We start from the raw sequence: 20446 nt of genomic DNA on the forward strand, positions 1-20446 counted from the left end.
GTTTGGTCCGTTTACAGCATCCTGCCATCAGTGTTGAGGAGTAACGGAATACGTGTACCGCCGTTACGTATTTAAAATATAAAATATGAGTATCTATATTCCGTTACAGTTACCTTTTAGAAAGCTGATATTCAGAATACAGTTACTTTGTTGAAATAAATGGATTACATGGCGGTCTTTTCCTGTTTCATATGTTAGGCTATGCCCTCTCTATTTTTGGTAATTCCATGGCGGTGCAAACCCAAACAAAACACGCATTTAGAGGCTCTAATACCTGTGTCTTAATCTCGTGGCCCATGTCACCCCTACTTGCGACCTGCATAATGATGTGAAGAAATATTTTTAAAAATTATTATTCATAAATTGGTTTAACATGAAGGCAATAGGCAGAGTGTTATAGGCACAGCCCTAAAGAATGTAGCCTCATGGGCAGTGTAGTCCGTGCTGCAGAGGGAATGGACTGCCATACCTGTTATCTGTCTGTGAGCATGAGGAAGGGAGAAAAAGGAGAGTCAAAAAGTACAAGTTGTCACCAACCAGAAGTGGGAGGTGGAAGCATGTAAATATAATAATAACTACTGCTGTGAGTAGTAGTTAGTAATAGTAATAAATCACACAGCAATAGTACATTCATGTAGTTGTAAAAATCTTGATAATATATTAAGTAATCCAAAGTATTCAGAATACATTACTCTCATTGAGTTACGTAATGGAACACAATACAAAATACATTTGGGGCATGTATTCTGTAATCTGTAGTGGAATACATTTTAAAAGTAACCTTCCCAATGCTACCTGGCATGCGATTGCATTTCTCGCTAACCATTGGGAACCCTCACAATAACTTTTGTCGAGTGGAAAAAAGATGGCGTTCATCCTCCAGCTTTACTATTTTTATATTATGCTAAACATAGCTGTGTAGCTAGCCACCATATAGCACATCATTATGTACCATATCAACTGCAGATGGCTGTCCAGTTTTTTTCTTGTACTGTAATTAACTTTTCCAGTTAAGATATTACGTGTGTGATAGATGGGGCGGAATGATGAATCTGAATACAGGCAGGAGGTAAAAAGGCTGAAGAGATGGTGCAAGGATAACAATCTCTGCATTTCAAGAAGGGCAGAAACTCCCTTCTACCCCTACACATTGAGGAGTAGCTGAAAAGGTGTTCAGCTTTAAGTACCTTGTTGAACATCCCTCTGAGGACCTTACCTGGAGCCACAACTTTTTCTTTGTGGTTAACAAGGTGCACCAGCACACTCTACTTTCTCAGGAGGTGAAGGAACGCTGGACTTGGAAGCTGAGTCCTGAAACTATTCTACAGATGTGTGGTAGAGACTTCCCTGTGCTCCTGCATCACAGTGTGGCATGGAATCTGCTCTATGGCAAAGTAGATGACTCTGCCAGCGCTTGTGAAAACTACACAGAGGATTGTAAGCAGCAGCCTCCACACCACCAAATAAACCTATATCAGTAGATGTCTGAAATGTTCCCAGTTTAACACTGAAACACAGAAGGCTATAGGACAAGGGCTTTATTGTATCTTTATCATCAGCAGGGGCAGAACTACAGAAATTTCCTAAATTCTAAAGACCTACACCCAAATTTTGTAAACAATAAAGTTCTATACAACTATTTAGCCAAAAAGTGCAGCCAATGCATCTGGTGTTTTTGTACATCCGTTTAAAACTAAAATTAGACAACAATCAGGTGTCACAATAAGATGCCACACAAATTATTTGTGCAAGTTCAAAAAATACTTTCGCAACCACAAGAGGAAAATACCACAGTGTTAACTGTAGCTAGGATCAAAGTGTTAATGCTAGCTTATTTTAATAAACAATACTGTCAAATGCAACACTTGGGTGCCACTAGCGGTGGAAAGAGATTATTTTAGGGTGGCACATGACACGCCATTGCACCTTTGTAGATCCAATCACTAGTATTATAGATCAGATTAGAGAGAGAGAAATGCAGAAAATAAAAAGCACAAAGCAAAATAAATCAATAAATAGGAAATAGAAATTGTGCTTCTTTCTTTTATTTCCTAAGCAAGCTTTGTTATAACTATAAGGATTCATTTGTATCACCCATTTAGTATTAAATAGAAAGCATACATTTGCGTACATGGAGGAATATACAAGTATATATTATATATGTCAAATAAATATAATAAATAATGTCCATTATTTTAGACATAATGGACATAATTGTCCATCATGACAACAAACAAAGAAGTCTTACATACTTATCCCAAGTCAACTTCAACAAGAATCTATCGTCTTTTTTTCACAGACTTCAGTTTAACAGTGATTTTTAAACACAATGTAAATATTCAAAAGGTTTTTGAGTCTTGTTATAGCATCGTATGTTCTTTTGTTTGTGTTTGCTTTATTTGGACTTTAATGAAAGATAAAGAGAAGGAGTCCAAGCAGCAGATGGATCATTCCCAGTCTGATAGAAGAAGCATCACTTGTGGTTGTAGAGAGAGTGGTTGTAGTTGATGTAGCAGTTGTAGCTGAGGCAGTGGTTGTAGTTGATGCAGCAGTTGTAGTTGTCGTGTTTGTCGTTGGGGTTGTGGTTGTAGTTGTAGTTGGTGCGGTGGTTGTAGTTATAATCATTGGAGATGTAGTGGGGGCAGTGGTTGTAGTTGTAGCTGTTGTAGTTGTAGTTGGGGCGGTGGTTGTAGTTGTAGTTGGGGCGGTGGTTGTAGTTGTAGCTGTTGTAGTTGTAGTTGTAGTTGGGGCGGTGGTTGTAGTTGTAGTTGGTGCGGTGGTTGTAGTTTTAATCGTTGGAGATGTAGTAGGGGCAGTGGTTGTAGTTGTAGCTGTTGTAGTTGTACTTGTAGTGGTTGTAGATGTAGTTGTAGTTGCGGTGGTGGTTGTAGTTGCAGTAGGGGCAGTGGTTGTAGTTTTAGCTGTTGAAGTTGTAGTTGGGACTGTGGTTGTAGTTGGGGCAGCGGTTGTAGTTGGGGCAGCAAAACAGGTTGGTCCACTGGTTATGGTACCAACGCTCTGCATGAAAGGTAGAGAACCCAGGCTTGAAGCAGCTGCACACAGGTTTGAAGATGCACAGCCGTAAGCTGGAAACGTTTTGGTGCCGCTGTTGACTGCAGATCAAAAAGAAGAATTTCAGGATATGTTTTAAATTGGCTACTTTCAGGGAATCTCAATATATTTCACACAAAGAACAACTAAACGGCTTTTTAAAATGTTGGTTTATCTGACTTTAAATCCTATCACAGTAACTTTCACACCTGTTGGTAACATTTAGTATAAATTAGGGTAAATGTTTCCACTCTTTCATATGTCAGATGTCTCACAAAAGAATTTGAACTCATCTTTGATAGAAAACCAGTGACACAACTGATACAACATAAAGACTCACTAGTTGATTGGAAGCATTGGTTCTCCACTCCCTGACACTGTAATGTGGAGGAGCACTGACCAGTGGAAGGGTCACAAAAGTTGCATACCCCACCATTTTTTGACTGAGAAGCAGGATCTGAAACAGAAAAGAACATCATTTCATTTCAGAACAGAGACCCTTACAACATCAGATTTTTTTTATTGCTTTATATTATTCTTTTGTCTTCAATGACCAACGTAGTATTTAACTTACTTGGCAGAGTTGCTGAGTTGCAGTTATCTGTGTTGCAGCATTGAGCAGAATCCAGAGCACTTTGAAAACCCAGGTCGACTGAAACTGTCTGAGAGGTTACGGCTGGACACAGGGAGGAAGATGCACATGCCTTGTAGATTTGTGTTGTCGTAGTTCCAGATGAAGTAGCTGCAAATTCAAAGTGCAGTTTGTTAATGTTGATGAAACACAAATAGCTTCACAGCCGTTGTAATTTCGTGAAAATATGAAATATGATATGAGAAAACATTACCTAGAATGGTAGCTGTAACACACATTGTTTCCGATGAACATGTATTTGCTACTGTGCTTGAACACGTCGAATCTGTGCAGGTTTGGCATAGAAGGGCTCCAGCTGCAATCAGGAGAAAAACACAGAAATGACGATCACAATTTAAATATAAAGCAAATATGAGATATTTTGAAAGTTCACATTGGGTTACAGCAGGTTACAGTCGAGTCAATACTACTCACTAACTTTGGAAAAAACATTACAATGTAAGATTTAAAAAAAAGCTTCAAAGCTTTAAATTAGACTCTTTTCTACCTGCAGGTAAAATGAGTGTAGTTACCTGTGGTGGAGAGTGCCCAGAGGAGAATCAGAGAAAACGGCAGCTTCATTGTGATGAACAGATCAGTTCTGCAGATTACTGGAATCCCTGGACTGTGATACTAAACCTGAGGAGCATCACTGCACTAGTGATGTTCGATTCGTGAACGAATCGTTCAATACTCGAGAATCACTTTACTGACTCGTGAATCATGATTCACAAGCGCAACTGACTCACTGACTCATCCCGGTTGCTTTTAGCAAGCTAATTCCATTAGTAGAAATATATCTAGCTTATAATTAAAATTGTGGGGAAAAAAACAACAGCCAGTTTCTTAACAAAAACATTTCTGCTCTGAACTGGAAGAAAAAACCCTGAGTAGAAGCTCACATCAAGACAATAGCTCCTCGGTTCACAGTAGCATCGCTCAGCTAGCATGCTAACAGCACATTTGAGTTACTCACCCCCTCCCTTGCTGTGCTGAATCATAGCATAAGGCGAATCACTCACTCACTCACCCCCTCCCTCCTGGCTCACAGCTCAAACGAGTTGAATGAATCACTGACTCACTCACCCCCTCCCTTCCTGTTACGAATTACTCACTCACTCACTCACTCACCCCCTCCCTGCTGGCAAACAGCTTCTTCTTCTTCTTGGTTGGCAACCAATGTTAAGGCGCTTTACCGCCCCCTTGCTCACAGCTCAGTGGACATTTAGATGAGATATATTTGACACGTTTAAGGAAAATACCAATAAAATAAAAATAAATAAATAAATGTTCCCTTTAGAATTTTTTTTTGCTCTTTTTTGCTCTAGAAAAATAGTTGTTTTCTTTTACAATCATTCATCTTAGCAGTAGGATTTACATTAAAAGAGAAACAAATTAAGTTTGAGTGAAAATAGACATTTTTGCACTCTCTGGTCAACTGACTCAGTGACTCAAATGACTCAAGAAACCCGATTCACTTTGGTGAGTGACTCATTAAAACTCAATTCAGTAAAAAGAATCGAATTTACCATCACTAAACTGCACTTTATATACTGAACAGGTGACCTCAGAGTCAGGTGTGTTTACATTTTTACAGCATGATCATTCATACATTCAACTCTTCTTTCGTCAAATCATTATGTCAGAGCACCTTGCCACATCTTTCTTTTTCACTTCAACAACAACAAGTATTCATGCATCAAAACAAACAGAGGAATTGTTTTTACATTCTTAACCTTTTAAATAATCAGAATGACCTTGTGTCATTCATTCTTCATCTTTAATTTTGAAGTTTGACTTTTTTCATACAATTCAGTTTGTTTATACCATTCTACACTTCCAAATAAAATCAGGATCAAATGTTATGAAAGAGAAATGTAATGACTTTTCTGCAACTAATAAAGATCAAGCCTAAATGCTTTACATTAAGTATTGTCCACTACATACTATACTTATACTATACTAATGATAAATCCTGTCTAAATAGATCAGGGGTAATCAACTACATTTGTCCAAGGACCAGAATTTTATCAGCAGAAACTATGAGGGCCAGATGCTCTCATAAAATAACAGACTCACATTACCTGTACTTGAGCAAGCCACTAGAGGGAGACTGGAATATTTTAGGCTTCACATTTGTGAAGCTGTCAAGCTAATGATGCACACAGTTCTTTAGTTTGTGGAGCTGATACATATGTATTTATTGTGCATACTTTTAGAAATGCTGTACCTGGATGCCTCATTTGCAAACAAAGTTTCACTGTTGCTATAGAATATTGTAGTTTTATAAAGCTACTCTAACAGGTTCCTCTGAAGACCGAGAAATTGTAGAAATCATACAGTTATTTATCATAAAGTAGCTTAGGGGTTGTTTGTCAAAGGGAGGGCCAAAAGAGTCTGAGTTGCTACAAAGGCAAAAATAAAACAAAAGAAGTCCAAAAAATAACCATGAAATTGCTAAAATTCTATTTTTATTCCCAAAATCATTGTAACGCTATGCCAAAAATTGAGTGATCGTTGTAAATGTCTATTTAACCAACTTATACGGTATAAAAGTTTTCTTTAATACATATTATTAACCCCGATTCTTTTGTCCCCATGATAGAACAGAGAAAACCCGACTCATAGTGGTCAAAACATTTTATATTTCTTTTTATTCAATCATCTTCTGGAAGAGAGAGACCCCTGCACCGCCCAAACGCCAGTTGCAGGATCTCTAACATTACAAGCTCGACATGTGTCTTATATGGTGTTATTTCGGTACTTCAGACGTCACACACGTCACACACAGTTTCATTACAAACAAAACTCCTTCTATTCAGTTCCTCTTTTCTGTGTCTGATTTATTAATATGCCTGTGCACTAAAACTTCCTGTGCAGCTTGCAATAACTTCCCCTTTCTGACGTCCGTTGCCAGGGCAACTTGTCTGAACTTAGTTTCACTCTGTCTGTTGCTCATATTCTGCAAAAATATGCAGTTTATGGTCGGCCTGTGACCTAGTCAAGTCTGGGCCTCTCATAAAACAATCTAATGAGCAGATAAGCCTTAAAAATATCTATTTATTTCGTAACATTCCCCCTTTTTCATTTCACTCTTGAAAAATGAACTAATTCCTTATTTATCTCATTAAGTTTACTTACATGTTAAAAGCCTAGGGTATAACATAAGTGATTATGCTAAACAACACAGTCATGTGTTTCCTCAGTTAATAGTAACATGAGATATCAAAAAGTTTCTCCCATTTAGCATTTGGCATTTTCCCAACAATATAATATAATACCATAATCTAACCCCAGTCAATAAAACAGAAATTTTCTCAAAGCAAACATCAGCAACCCAAAATCAGCATCCCCAAAATTAAGTCTTTCACTCCTCCTGCTCATGGCAAAAGCAAAATAAAGCAAAGCAAAGCATCCTCTTTCTCTTTCTGGCACGGTGGAGACTCCAGCGCAAATAATCAGATTCTCCACCCGCAGCAACATGAGCTCATTCATTTGTTTTATTTTTGTTTTTTGTTTTTTAGGAAAAGAGTTCTTTATGCTCTTTTACTGGATTGACTGCAATCCTTTTAGATACAACCTGATCAGATCCCCAACGGTAGCCTTTCCCTTAGCCCATTGTAATCTGGAAAAGTTCACCTTATATCTGTTTTCCCGGAATTTTTTTTACAGCGCTGTTAATTCACTCTCTTGCAGGCCTGCTTAGAACAAAAATGAGAAAAAAGAGAGCTGATTATTAGCTCATCAAAGCACAAAACAAAATCACCTGCCAGGTTTTCTAAGTGCACTGTTACAAAAATAATGGGCCCCTCTAATACATGTCCATGTTTAATAAAACTCTCTCTATCAAAATAAGAAGACAACCCAAACCTAACCGACACAATCAACCCGTCACTACAACAACAACCCCAAAAATCTTAAACACAGAAAAGTTTTGCCACAAGTTCTTCAGCATCCTGAGACTCTGAGGTCAACTGACATACTTTCACCTGCTCAATACACAGAAAATCTTGTCAAACGCCACACAGTCACAGTGTCTCTTCAAGTGCAAGCTTCACTCCTACAGTCAGACAGGAAACCCAAGTTCCTCTTTTTCTTTTCCTGTCGCCAGTCATCCAACTAATTTGCATACTGAGTCATCTCTCAAGAAGTTGCCGTGACAAGAGAAATACATGTTTAAACATTACCACACATAACCCCGGTTCTTTTGTCCCCATGATAGAACAGAGAAAACCTGACTCATAGTGGTCAAAACATTTTATATTTCTTTTTATTCAATCATCTTCTGGAAGAGAGAGACCCCTGCACAGCCGAAACGCCAGTTGCAGGATCTCTAACATTACAAGCTCAACATGTGTCTTATATGGTGTTATTTCGGTACTTCAGACGTCACACATGTCACACACAGTTTCATTACAAACAAAACTCCTTCTATTCAGTTCCTCTTTTCTGTGTCTGATTTATTAATATGCCTGTGCACTAAAACTTCCTGTGCAGCTTGCAATAACTTCCCCTTTCTGACGTCCGTTGCCAGGGCAACCTGCCTGAACCTAGTTTCACTCTGTCTGTTGCTCATATTCTGCAAAAATATGCAGTTTATGGTCGGCCTGTGACATAGTCAAGTCTGGGCCTCTCATAAAACAATCTAATGAGCAGATAAGCCTTAAAAATATCTATTTATTTCGTAACAATATGTTCAACGTTTTTAAATAAATCCTTGATTTACTCATTAACACAGTACACACAGTGTGGTGTGGTATCTGTTTTATTTTATGTGTAGGTTGAAAGAAAAACATCAGATTTTCCTTGATTCAACAACTAACGATTGTGACTGGGAGGTAACTGTCTGAATAAAATATAAAACAATGATGATAATCACTCTTTATTTTCTTGCCCCGCACCTGCTTCATTTTTTCCCATAAAACTGGTTTGTTGAGAAACTGACGGCTTTGTGATCAATGGTGTAAAACCTGCTGTGGGTGTGGCAGCTGCCTTACCTTGCAGGTCAGATCAATACTTGAGTAACTTTACTTTTGCTCAGCTACTGGACTGAAGTGTGTTTTAGCTCAGACATTGATTTTCTATTTTATGGTTCTATGCATTGTACATTTTGCTCTTAATATGATTGCTACACGCCTCAAACAGCCAAGAAATCATCTAACCTCATGTTCAAGTATTTTTCAAGAATGACCGTCAAGCACAACTGACGCTGTAGCTCTGTCACACAGTGTTGTGCTACTCACTGAATTTGCCACACCTGCTGTTGTTAACCTGATGTCATTGCCACCCTCTCTTTTTTTAACTTAATGATCGGATGTCGCAAATTAAACACAGCATGTTGTTTATCAAGTATGATCAGGTGTCACACACACCTGACTTACGTACAAGAAGTTCTTTTTGTTCTGGTATTTCTTTCTGTGGAGTAAAAATAACGCAGGTTGTTTAAGATGTACTTAATTAAGGGTTTCACCATTACAGTAATTCTTCAGCTAATTCCCTGGTATGTCACCTGCACCCCATGGCCTCGTTATCTTTTAAATATATGCTTCTTTATTAATATTTCTTTACTCCTTTCTGTTTCAATGTTTTGCATGAAACATCTGAAACACTACCATATGACAAACATGAACTATAAAAAGAAGCCTTTGGTTGAAACTGCAAGAGGAAAAACAGTTTTTATGTCTAGCTTGAAATTGACACTTACAAAGAATGCCTTAATGTTTTAGAGATCCAATATAAATGACCGAATGTTGATAGATTTATGCACCCTTACAATTTTTTTAACAGTGCAGCTAGGCAAACATTAGGGGGATATTAGAATAGAATAGAATAGAATAGAATAGAATAGAATAGAATAGCCCTTTATTGTCATTGTACATGTACAACAAAATGGTCAGTGCTCCACACCAACTTTGCATGGAATAAAATTAAATATAAACAGAGCAGCAAGAATAAATAAGAGATGAGATGAGTACATGCATCCTCACATAGATCCTCCTGTTCTCCAGATGGCTCAGCATCCTGTGAAGGATAATGGTAATGGCATCCTCCGTGGACCGCAAATGGACTGTGGTGAAGAGAGGGAGCTAGGCAGTCTCTGATTTGCTGAGAACTTCTAAAGGGTGGCCCGAGGTCCAATGTCCTCTAGAGGGTCCTGTGCTTTGCCCAGCATGATAGAGCTTTGTTGGCCAAGCCAAACCAATTCTTATGCCTTCATGACTGGTTTGGTAATTAGTCAATGATGGTCTGGGGACAAACCTCTACAATCCTGACTGCTATCCTTCCGCTTATCCTTTTCAGGGTTGCGGGAGCCTATCCCAGCTGGCTTAGGGCAAGAAGCAGGGGCAGGTCGCCAGTCTGTCGCTAACACATAGACAAAGACAACCATTCACACCCACACCCACATTCTCACCTATGGGCAATTTAGTGTTTCCAGTCAACCTAACCCCACTAAGTGCATGTCTTCGGACTGTGCGAGGAAGCCAGAGTACCCGGGGCGGATCCATGCAAACACGGGAGACCATGCAAACTCTACATAGAATGAGAGTTTGGAATTGAACTCAGGACCCTCATGCCGTGAGGCAATAGTGTTAACCACAGTGCCACCGTTCTGCTCCTGCTATCAGGTATCAGCAAGAAATCCTTGGGCTCATTGTCAGATCCTGATTTGTTGTAGTGCTTTCTTGGTTCCTTCTGGTACCCGATGATGCCCAGCTTCAGCATTATCAGCATTTCTGTTATGGCTAACTAACAGGAGAAACTGCATCAGCCCATCCAAGCTGAATGTCAACCTGAACTTAGGACATACTGTTTGGCTGCTGAGTTTGGTTCTGTTTCTGTTCTGTGGATTTGTTTGCAGTGTTTTGTTTTTGTGTTAAGTTGAAATTTAAAGTTTGGTTAAAACATTAAGCAAAAGTTAGAATGCCTGGTTTTGTAACAGAACAAATACACAAAATTAATAAATTATAAGGCTTCTCATAAAAACACTAAATGCAAAGGGTTTATCAACACAAAGAATTCATATCAAAGCAGATGATAAACCTGTTCAGTGTAATGCCTTTTTTCATGTCTCAGTGTCAGATCCGCTTTGCTGTGTTATGTTTCCTGTTTTTCTTTGACAGTCTGCGTCCGATGTTGATGTCTGCAGTTTTGCTTCTCCTTGGTCTAGTCATGTTTCATTACTCCCAGCTGTGCTCTCCTCCTGTGCCTCATCCCCGCGTTATCCCTCTGTGTATATAGGATCTGTGTTTTCCTTGGTCTGTGTTGTGATCTCCCTCATTCTACACTGTGTTTTCTGCCTGCCTTCTTTTAATTTTCAGTTTAGTTATTTTGATGTTCAGCAGTTAAGCTGCTTTGAGTGCACTTTTCATCTCCTGGAGTCTGCACACTGGGTCCTCCAATCCTGCAGGTTGGACTGTGCAGGGATGATGTTTGTGCTCAAAATCCCAAAAGATTAGCTTACATCTGTCAAGCCAGTAAAGTCAGCATCAAAACATGAAAATATCTCATAACTTGAAAAATCCAACAACATAGCAGTGATGAACTGAGGCAGTTTAACATTAGCACATAAACACTACAGCACTTTTACTATTGTGATGTGTTGGAGTCAAATTGTTAAATGTTGTCATTGTGTTTCTTAAATTTGTAAAGTCTCAGTTCAAACTATAGGATCAAAGACATTCCTTTGTCTCTGACCACCTCCTGAGACACTGACCGGGACCTCCCTTGCTAGCAAATAAAAGATGTTCTGTCTTGTTTCTTTCATTAACGAGAATAAGTTTCTAAACCAGCGGGGCCTGTGGAAGCGCAGACCCAACATGATGACTTGCTTTATTTTTCATATGTTACAAAACACTTCACACACATAAAGATCTTCCTGGTGTTGCTGTTGCACAGCCAGGTCTGTTACTTAGAATATGGCTTTATATTTATTTATATTTATTATATTATAGTATTCATAATGACACTATATCCAGGGTACTGTATGTCTATAGTTATCTATTTTATGCATTTGTAAGATTGATTTATTTCTGTTACATGTATCGATGATTTGGATCAAACATACATGTAATTTGAAAGAATGTGTCATATCTATCATAGAGGTCCACCAAACCTCCTCACTCAGGTAAAAGGTCTTAGGTTCCTCCTTGCTCAAAGTTGCTCTTAAACTGCTAACATGTACAGGGTGGGCCATTTATATGGATACACTGTAATAAAACAGGAATGGTTGGTGATATTAAAGTCCTGTTTGTGGCAAATTAATATATGTGAGGGGGCAAACTCTTCAAGATAGGTGGTGACCATGGTGGCCATTTAGAAGTCGGCCATCTTGGATACTGTCAGGCTTATATTGTTGATTGTCATTTATGCTTAGAAATATTTAACCATATATGCTTAGAGGTGTATAATCGATTGTGTAGTGATAGGCTGTGTGATCCTTAGGAGTCTACAAAGACTTCGTGTGCATGCCTGAGTGTTCTGGCATGCACACTCACAATCTTAGGGTCATGGGAAGAGATTGTATCTTTTCTTACTGATATATGGTATAGCAAACACACGTATATCTGTTTTACTCTAAGTGCCTTTTGTTTAGATGAACTGCTGGACTTCCAGACTAGCAGGTTTAGGGAAGTCGTTTATGGGGTCACACTCTGACACCCCCCCCCCGCACACACACACATACACACATACATACTTACACAACGCACAGGCGAGGTACTCTTTGTGTGTATGTAGACGTCATATGTTAATGAACCTATGCATATTCATGTGACCTCAATAAAAGATCAGTGTTACGAGGGAGCGGACGAGAGCAAGTGGGGTCAAGCAAAGGAACGGCGTTTGTCCAGTTGGTCTCCCTCGTATAGGAGAATCATAAGAGCTCTGCTTGGTGTTCAATGCTTTTTGCTGTGTAGTTGAATTGTCTTGAACGTTCCAGCGAATAGGTTTAAGCTACAAACCTATCATTAATTGGTCCTTCTTGAGCTGGATCCCTGGAGTCGACATTCACCGAGGGGAGAAGAGACACGCTGAAAGACTGACGTCAGCGTTCTGCAGTAAAGTTCCGAGATGTGAGAATTTGTCATCGGGCCGGTGGATTAGCTGTCTGTCTTTTCTCCTCGATGAATGACGATCGACGGGATTCGAGGCTAATGCTACACGCAATAAGCAACACCAAGTAAGTTTCAAAGAGTCCGACTCTATAACCGTGAGTGTGTAGTTCCTTAGCCGCTTTGTGGGGATAAGTGAGTTTTTTGCTGCTTTGTGGAGCGATGAGTGAGTTCACCGCCGCTTTGTGGGGCATTGAGTGAGTTCTCCGCCGCTTTGTGGGGCGTTGAGAAGTTCCGCGGGGTCCAGACGTGCTGGACAATAGGCCTATTCTTTGTTGTTGTTCGTAGTGTTTGTGTGAGTGAGTGTGGAGTAGAACACGTGGTCTGTGACGCCAGCTCTTGTTGTTATCATGGGTTCCCAAGCAACCAAGAGTGCGTCAGAAGGTGACGAGAAGTTTATAATGGAATTCACTCCCGGCAGCGCAAAGTATTTAGAATATTGGCACAAAAAATATGATTTTGGGTGTAAACTGCTTGCTGGAAAATGTTAGAAGTTTTCAGAAAACACAGCAGCCTTAAAGAGTGTGTGGAGAAGGCCAGCCCACATCAGCAGCACTTAAGATATGCTCTGGTGAATGGCTTTCCCCCACTTCTTGCTGAAACAAAATGGTTAGGTGATTCTTTAGATTGCCCTGATCAACAACAGCATGTGCTCCAGACCATTAATTTAACCAGTTGTTAAAAGTAATCTGCATTAAGCTTAGGGTTGCTCAAATTCAGTACAATGACATATGAGCTGAAGTAAAATAGGTAAATATTTAAACTAATGAAGTGTATAGAGGCACTTGACCTGTTTGAAAAACTGTCATCTTATTATGAGCCATTGTTATATAGAGAGCACACCTATGAAAACAATCATACTTATGGATCACCATGGCACATGCCATTGGCCATATGATTTATTTATGCTGATGAAAAAAGTGAGTGTGAATGTGCCTGACGTCACAGTGTGTGTGTGTGCTGTGTAAAAGTAATTGCCTCCAATTGTGAGAGCGGTGATTCTGCAGGTCACCAGCTATTGTAAAGGGACAAAAAAAAAGAACAAAAAAAGAGACGAAATTTACATTGTAGATGCAAAATAATAATAGGAAAAAGGTTTTGTGTTTATCAGCTAAGAACAACTACAATCTCATTTTCTGCCTTTAAGAAAGGAGAGTTCAAAAACAGAGAGAGAGAGAGGGGTGTTGGTTAACCCTTGTATGGTGTTTGTATTTTTGTTACTCAGCCAGTGTTCATGGGTCTGGTGGACCCGCTAGAGTTTTGGCTTTCCAATTAACACTATCAAACAATTTTATGTTAAATTACTCAACAGATGTTTACTTCATCCCAATTACGAGCCATGTGAACAGCAAACATGGTTAATTTTTTCCCCTTTACCTTTGTTCGATCACATTTATGAATTAATGTGCTTCTCGTTTTTTTTTAATAAAATGTTATAAAAAAAATAAAATCAGTTATAATCAAGTGTACATATCTTTATACCATATTTTGCAGGTTTTGAGGTTATGTACTGCCTAAATGGGCAACGGCCTCTAATTGGCATGGGTCTCACAGACCCGAACACCATACAAGGGTTAAGCAGTGATGACAATAATAAAAAAGTCTTAGTTTGTCACTTTCAGAGGAAAAGCAGACCTGAATCAATTTTCCACATGCAGCGCTCGGAAGAAAGTTATAGGTTAACATCATTGGAAACGTTCAGGCCAAGTTTCTGGCTGAATTGTTTACAGCGCCATGTGTCCCTCAACCTAACAAGCGAGCTCTCACTCCTCCCTGAAGACAAGGAATGCAGTTCCAAAGAGCAATAACATGGCAGATAAAGAGACAGCAGCAAAGTCCTGAGCAAAGAGTCCCAGCAAGCAGCAGCAGTGTGGACAAACCACATCGGAGAAGAAGAGCAAACCCATCATTCTGACTGATTGGATGAATGGCACTGTGTTTCCAGTAAGCTGCAACTTCACGGTGTGTGAAGAGGACTTTTGAGGAGACTGTTGGAGTTTGACATTTGCCACTTTTGGAGTAAATGGCAAGAAGAGACAGTGGAACACAGGTCAAAGCTGAAAGAGGACTGTGTGCTATTGGACTGTTGAAGTGGGAGAGGACAACAGAGTGAGAGCAGTAGGTGAGAACACAGAGGAATGCTGTTGTTTAATGTGGGAAATAGGGGTGGGTTTTAATAATCGATTCATCGATTAAAATCGATTCTGGCTTGGATAACGTGAAATCGATTCATTAAAATCCTGAATCGATTTTTTAATATAAATTTAATTTGCCCGAAACGCCAGAATCTCAGGTGAAACCTCACAAAATTTCAACAACCACCAAACAGCCAAAACAATAAATGAGAGCAGGTACACGGATTCTGCACAAGGACGTAAACACACAGCACGGACCGCGGATCAGAATCAGTGAGATGTCGCCTTTCTCACCCGACGGGCGCTGCAGCTTTAAGCGGCTGCGCGCGCTCCCACGGACGGCAATCACTTTCTGGCAGACAATCACTTTTTGGCACAACAACTGCACGGACACGGTCAGGGCTGAAAGCCGACAGCTCGCTGATTCTGATGTTTCGGCGGGTTCGCGCTTTGTGTTCATGCCCTTTTTGCGCTGATTCTAAAGCTGTTAGTTTTATCTCTCTCCAAACAATATTGACCGAACCAGCAGCAAAAGAAGATCCAAACTACGCTAAACATAAACATCGTCATGAAATCACTCTGACTTTTACTGTTTTGCTTCCACCACGATAAAAATCACACTTCATGCACAGCTCTCTCTCTCTCTCTCTGTACTTCAAGAACAGTTTCCCGTCTAAAAATCTGTTTTCTGCATTATTCGCTTGCTTGTTACGCACAAGTCTACCGTTGTTTACAGCGCTGACGGCCGCTGTTTTTTCCTTTTTTTCCTTTTACATACTTCCGAAAAGAAAACCTAATTTCTGCCGTTCAATACTGAACAAATTTAAACTTTTTAAAATTATGCAAAATGCAAAACGCTTAGCCGTGTCTCTAATAACACCGCTGTAACGTCAGAGGTAACGTTCATATGTTGATTAATGGTTTTCGTTCGTTTTTGATGTACTGCAGAATATTTTTATAAAATCCCAGGCCAGGAAAACCACCTTCATGTTTTTCTGTGTTTTATCTTCAGCTACTTTGACACAAAGGCATCTGATGTGACGCTCACACCTTTGATAAAGTCTTGCGTGTGTCAGCTTCCTTTTTATAGATACAAAAATATGTAAATGTACTGATCTGAATTATAATATTTCTGACTGTCAAAATTTCCCAGATTTAAATCGAATTTAATTGAATCGAATCGAATCGAAGTGAATCGAATCGTGGATCGAATCTATTCGGGACCTTGTGAATCGGAAACGAATCGATTCTAGAAATCAGTGACGATACCCAGCCCTAGTGGGAAATCAAAATATGGGTTAGCAAACCTGGGAAAAAGAAAACTGACTGCTTAAGTGGGAAAATTGTGAAGGAGTCTGAAACACTGCAAAGAGAAACATATACAAAATCACACACACAAGCAGAACATGTATTAACCCTACTAACACAAACACAAGAGAGCTCGTGAAGATTAGACAACATCTTGAGTATGTGAGTCTGTTTATCATCTTGTCCAAGTCACTTAGTGTGATGAAAAGTGATGCAAAGACCAGTGGACTCATAGCACATTAGTTACAAAATGATCAAATAATAGCAGAGAAATGTGTAGGAAAGGCAGCTTTAAGGACATGCCCTACTGGAGATGCAGCTCCACAGACATCCATTAAACCTGCCTAATAGCACAAACACACATGCAATGGAGATCAGCTTGTTATCTCTCATCAGTGTTAAAATAGTGTCAATTTAACAGACACTTGTTATCAAATGCTGACAATTAACTCTCTAGGTTACAGGACAACAGTTTAACTTTTGTGGGGAAAAAAAAAAGATTCTGGTTTGACCGACCAGTGATCAGACAATAAACTTAGTTGTTAATATAGTAAATTGGGAGGTGCTTTCTGCTTGATTGACGCAGCACAAGTAATTTACTGTATGAGGGAAATTCTATTTTTGTGATAATATTTTGAACATGCATTTCTTTTCTCCTGTCAACTTGGTGGGTTAATAGCTGATATGCAAATTAGTTGATCATTCTTTGTTAAAAGAAAATTGTACATAATGTGATTAGCTACATGAAATGTGCTCTTTTTATGGATCACTAAGCAAACCACATGTCTATGTGACTTCTCACCTATTAACTTTTGTGATGAACTTATTTACCAACTAACAGCTTCCTCTTTCTGTAAGAACATGCAGACTTAGAAAAGGGGAACCTCAGTTCTGAGTTCTTAGAATAACTCTGTTATCTTTGTACACACACACACACACACACACACAGAAAAGTATAAATAAAGCACGCAGACAGTGATGAGACGCAGGTCGTGCGTTCATGCCTGCCTTCGCGAGTGAAAGACAACTGCAGTGTTTGTGTTTTCTAACTCAGGTGTCTCAGCTGAAGAACTGCGGGGTGATTTTTAGAAATCCCCTGTCATTTAAATTTGTCCTTCGAGCTTAGCGATGGAAACAACAGACACGTTTCTGTGACTCCAATGTAAGGTCTGACTGCTGTATCCTGACGTCGTGGGAAGCCAGCACCGAAGTCTGTCGACAGCCCTCTCCAGGTAGAGGTGAAAGACCTGGGACGTGAAATTCGGGTCCAGGCCGGTGGTTTAGTTCTGGTCCACGATGCTGGGATTCAGCCAGACGACCTGATAACCAGCAAAAGACGACTGAGGGTGAGAAAACACTGTTTGGTCTTAAACCACCAGAAGGGTTTAGAAGAATGCGCAAAATAGGTTAGCTGTAGCCGGAATTACTTCGTGAAATGCGCAAAATAGGTTAGCTGTAGCCGGAATTACTTCGTGAAATGCGCAAAATGGGTTAGAAGTAGCCGCAATTACTTCATAAAACATGTGAAATAGGTTGAGTTCGCCGAAAGGAACTGTGTTTAGATTGGTTCTAGAGGTAGCCGTCAAATACCTCGTAACAAAATAGGTTTAAGTTCGCCAAAAAGAAACTGTGTTTAGATTGGTTTTAGAAGTGGCCATGAAATACTTCATGACAAATTAGCGCGCAAATGTCTATCTGTGTGTATGTACTGTATATGTGTGTTTGGGAGTAAGGTGATTTTACAGCACAATACGCTGCTGAACTACTTCCATTGTTTTTTATTGTTTTCTTTGCTTGAGGCTCACGTACTGGTGACAAAAGGGTTTTTCTCTTTCTCACCCTTAACTAATGCATAATAAACCATTAATAATGGTTTATAAAGCATTTACAGACTAATTAATAATATAGCTATAAACTATTTATTAGCCATCTATAAGGGGAGTCTTATTGTAAAGTGGTACCGAAATATGTAAGATGTGTCAGATGTATGAATTCTTTTAAAAAATTGAAATTGCCTAAAATGCCTTAAGTAAAAATGTAGTGTTGCATCTACAAAGAAAAAAAAAGAGCAGAAGAAGCATTCAGTAACTTGAAAATAGCCTTTCTACTTACATGTAGATGGAGGAGCATGTTACATTAAAGCAGTTTTAACACAGGCATTTGGAGAAAAAATAAACGCCCGCTTGCATTTTACTCTGTTGCAAATTAGACTCTGTTGTGTCAGGCCTGCCTGCATGTGCAGGCCTGTGCAGCCGCAGCAGAGGCAGTAAAAAAGTCAGCTGACATTGTTTTAGGGCACACTTTGATCATCAGAGTACCCCATGCAGTGACTTCAATTTTAATCTAAGCCAATTTGTCTTACCTGATACATGCGAGACAGCTTTCATATGTTGGAATCTTATTGTCGCAATCACACATTAGAGTCGAGAAGTGTAGTCAGTTGAACCCGAGCACACTTCTGGCCTCACCCGAAGAAGGTCATTCACACTGCTGTATGCAAAAATTAGATGAGGAGACAAAGCCATGTGGTAACATTCACAGCACACCACAAGCTGGTTTCACTGACGTTTTGTAGACGGTTCAGTGTCTAAAAATGGCCCAGGGTATGCGATAACTACAACAGACAGAGTTGTAGAAGCGAAACCGTTGACATCCTCATACTCGCAGGCCGAGATATAAATATATACACTGACAGCCAGCATGTTTTTTCAGCAGTACATCATTTTGCAAAATTTGGCAGAACAGAGGAATGATTACATCTACTGGACACCCAGCACAGCATGGAAATCTTCTGAAGACAATATTAGAAGTAATAACATTGCCAAAACAGTTAGCAATATGCAAATGTGCTGCACATCAGAAAGATAAATCTGAAATAACTAAAGGCAATAACTTTGCAGATCAAGCAGCTAAGTTAGCCGCACAACAAACTGTAGACACATTAATGTCTGCATCCACCATGCAAATACCACTTGATGTACTTAAAGATGAACAAAAAGCAGCACCAACTACAGAACAGAAGAAATGGTTAAAGTGTGGAGCATAGCTAGAAGATGATCTAATGACTTGTGAAGGTAAACCAATACTTCCTAAGTCCCTACACAGAACAGCAGCGTTAGTGACCCATGGGATGACCCATGTGTCATCAGGAGGGATGGTCCAGGTCATAAAGACACACTTTTATAGTCTAAATTTTGAAACTTCAGCAAAGGAATTTGTGAGGACATGCATGATCTGTCAAAAACACAATTCACAGGGCAATCTGAGGACAAAGAGAGGACATTTCCCCACACGACCTCATCCATTTGTAACCATTCATATGGAATTTATTGAATTAAGTGAAAGTCAAGGCTCAAAATACGCTCTAGTGATTATAGACGTATTCTCAAAATGGCCAGAGATTTATCCAGTGAAAAAAGCAGATGCAATCTCAGTTGCAAACTGTCTATGTAATCATTTCATCCCAACATATGGCATCCCTACTCTGATAAGATCAGATAATGGGACACATTTTGTCAATGATGTGATCAGCAAAGTCTCTGAAGCACTAGGATTCAGCATAAGAAACCACTGTGCTTATCACCCACAAAGTGCAGGGTTAGTGGAGAGAACTAATGGCACCATAAAACAGAGACTCAGAAAATGCATGAAAGAAACAGGAAGACCATGGCCTGATTGCATAGGCCTAGTACAGGGGTCAGCAACCTTTAACACTCAAAGAGCCACTTGGACCCGGTTTCCACGCAAAAGAAAACACTGGGAGCCGCAAATACTTTTTGGCATCTAAAATGAAGATAACACTGTATATATTGTTTTTTTACCTTTGTGCTTTGTGTGAACAACTAAAGTAAGTAAGTAAAGTTTATTTATTAAGCGCTTTTCATAGACAGGCAGTCACAAAGTGCTGTACACAAATATTAAAATAAACAATACAATCAATAGACATTATACACAATGTAAAAGATCAAATGTAAATAGTGTAAAGAATATAAAATACGTAGATCAACAATAGGCTTGTTTGAACAGAAAAGTTTTTAACTGCTTTTTAAAAGAATCCACAGAGCAACTAAGGTGTGTTGCTTATAAAATCCATGAAGTGCTACAGAGAAAATTACATTTTATTCATGTAATCAACACATTTTGAACTCTTAAAGAAATATAACAAAAGGAAAGACACCAACCTGAACTAAAATGATCCATGTAGCAAACAA

This window comes from Oreochromis aureus, linkage group 17 (genome assembly GCF_013358895.1).
Source record: "Oreochromis aureus strain Israel breed Guangdong linkage group 17, ZZ_aureus, whole genome shotgun sequence".
NCBI lineage: Eukaryota > Metazoa > Chordata > Actinopteri > Cichliformes > Cichlidae > Oreochromis > Oreochromis aureus.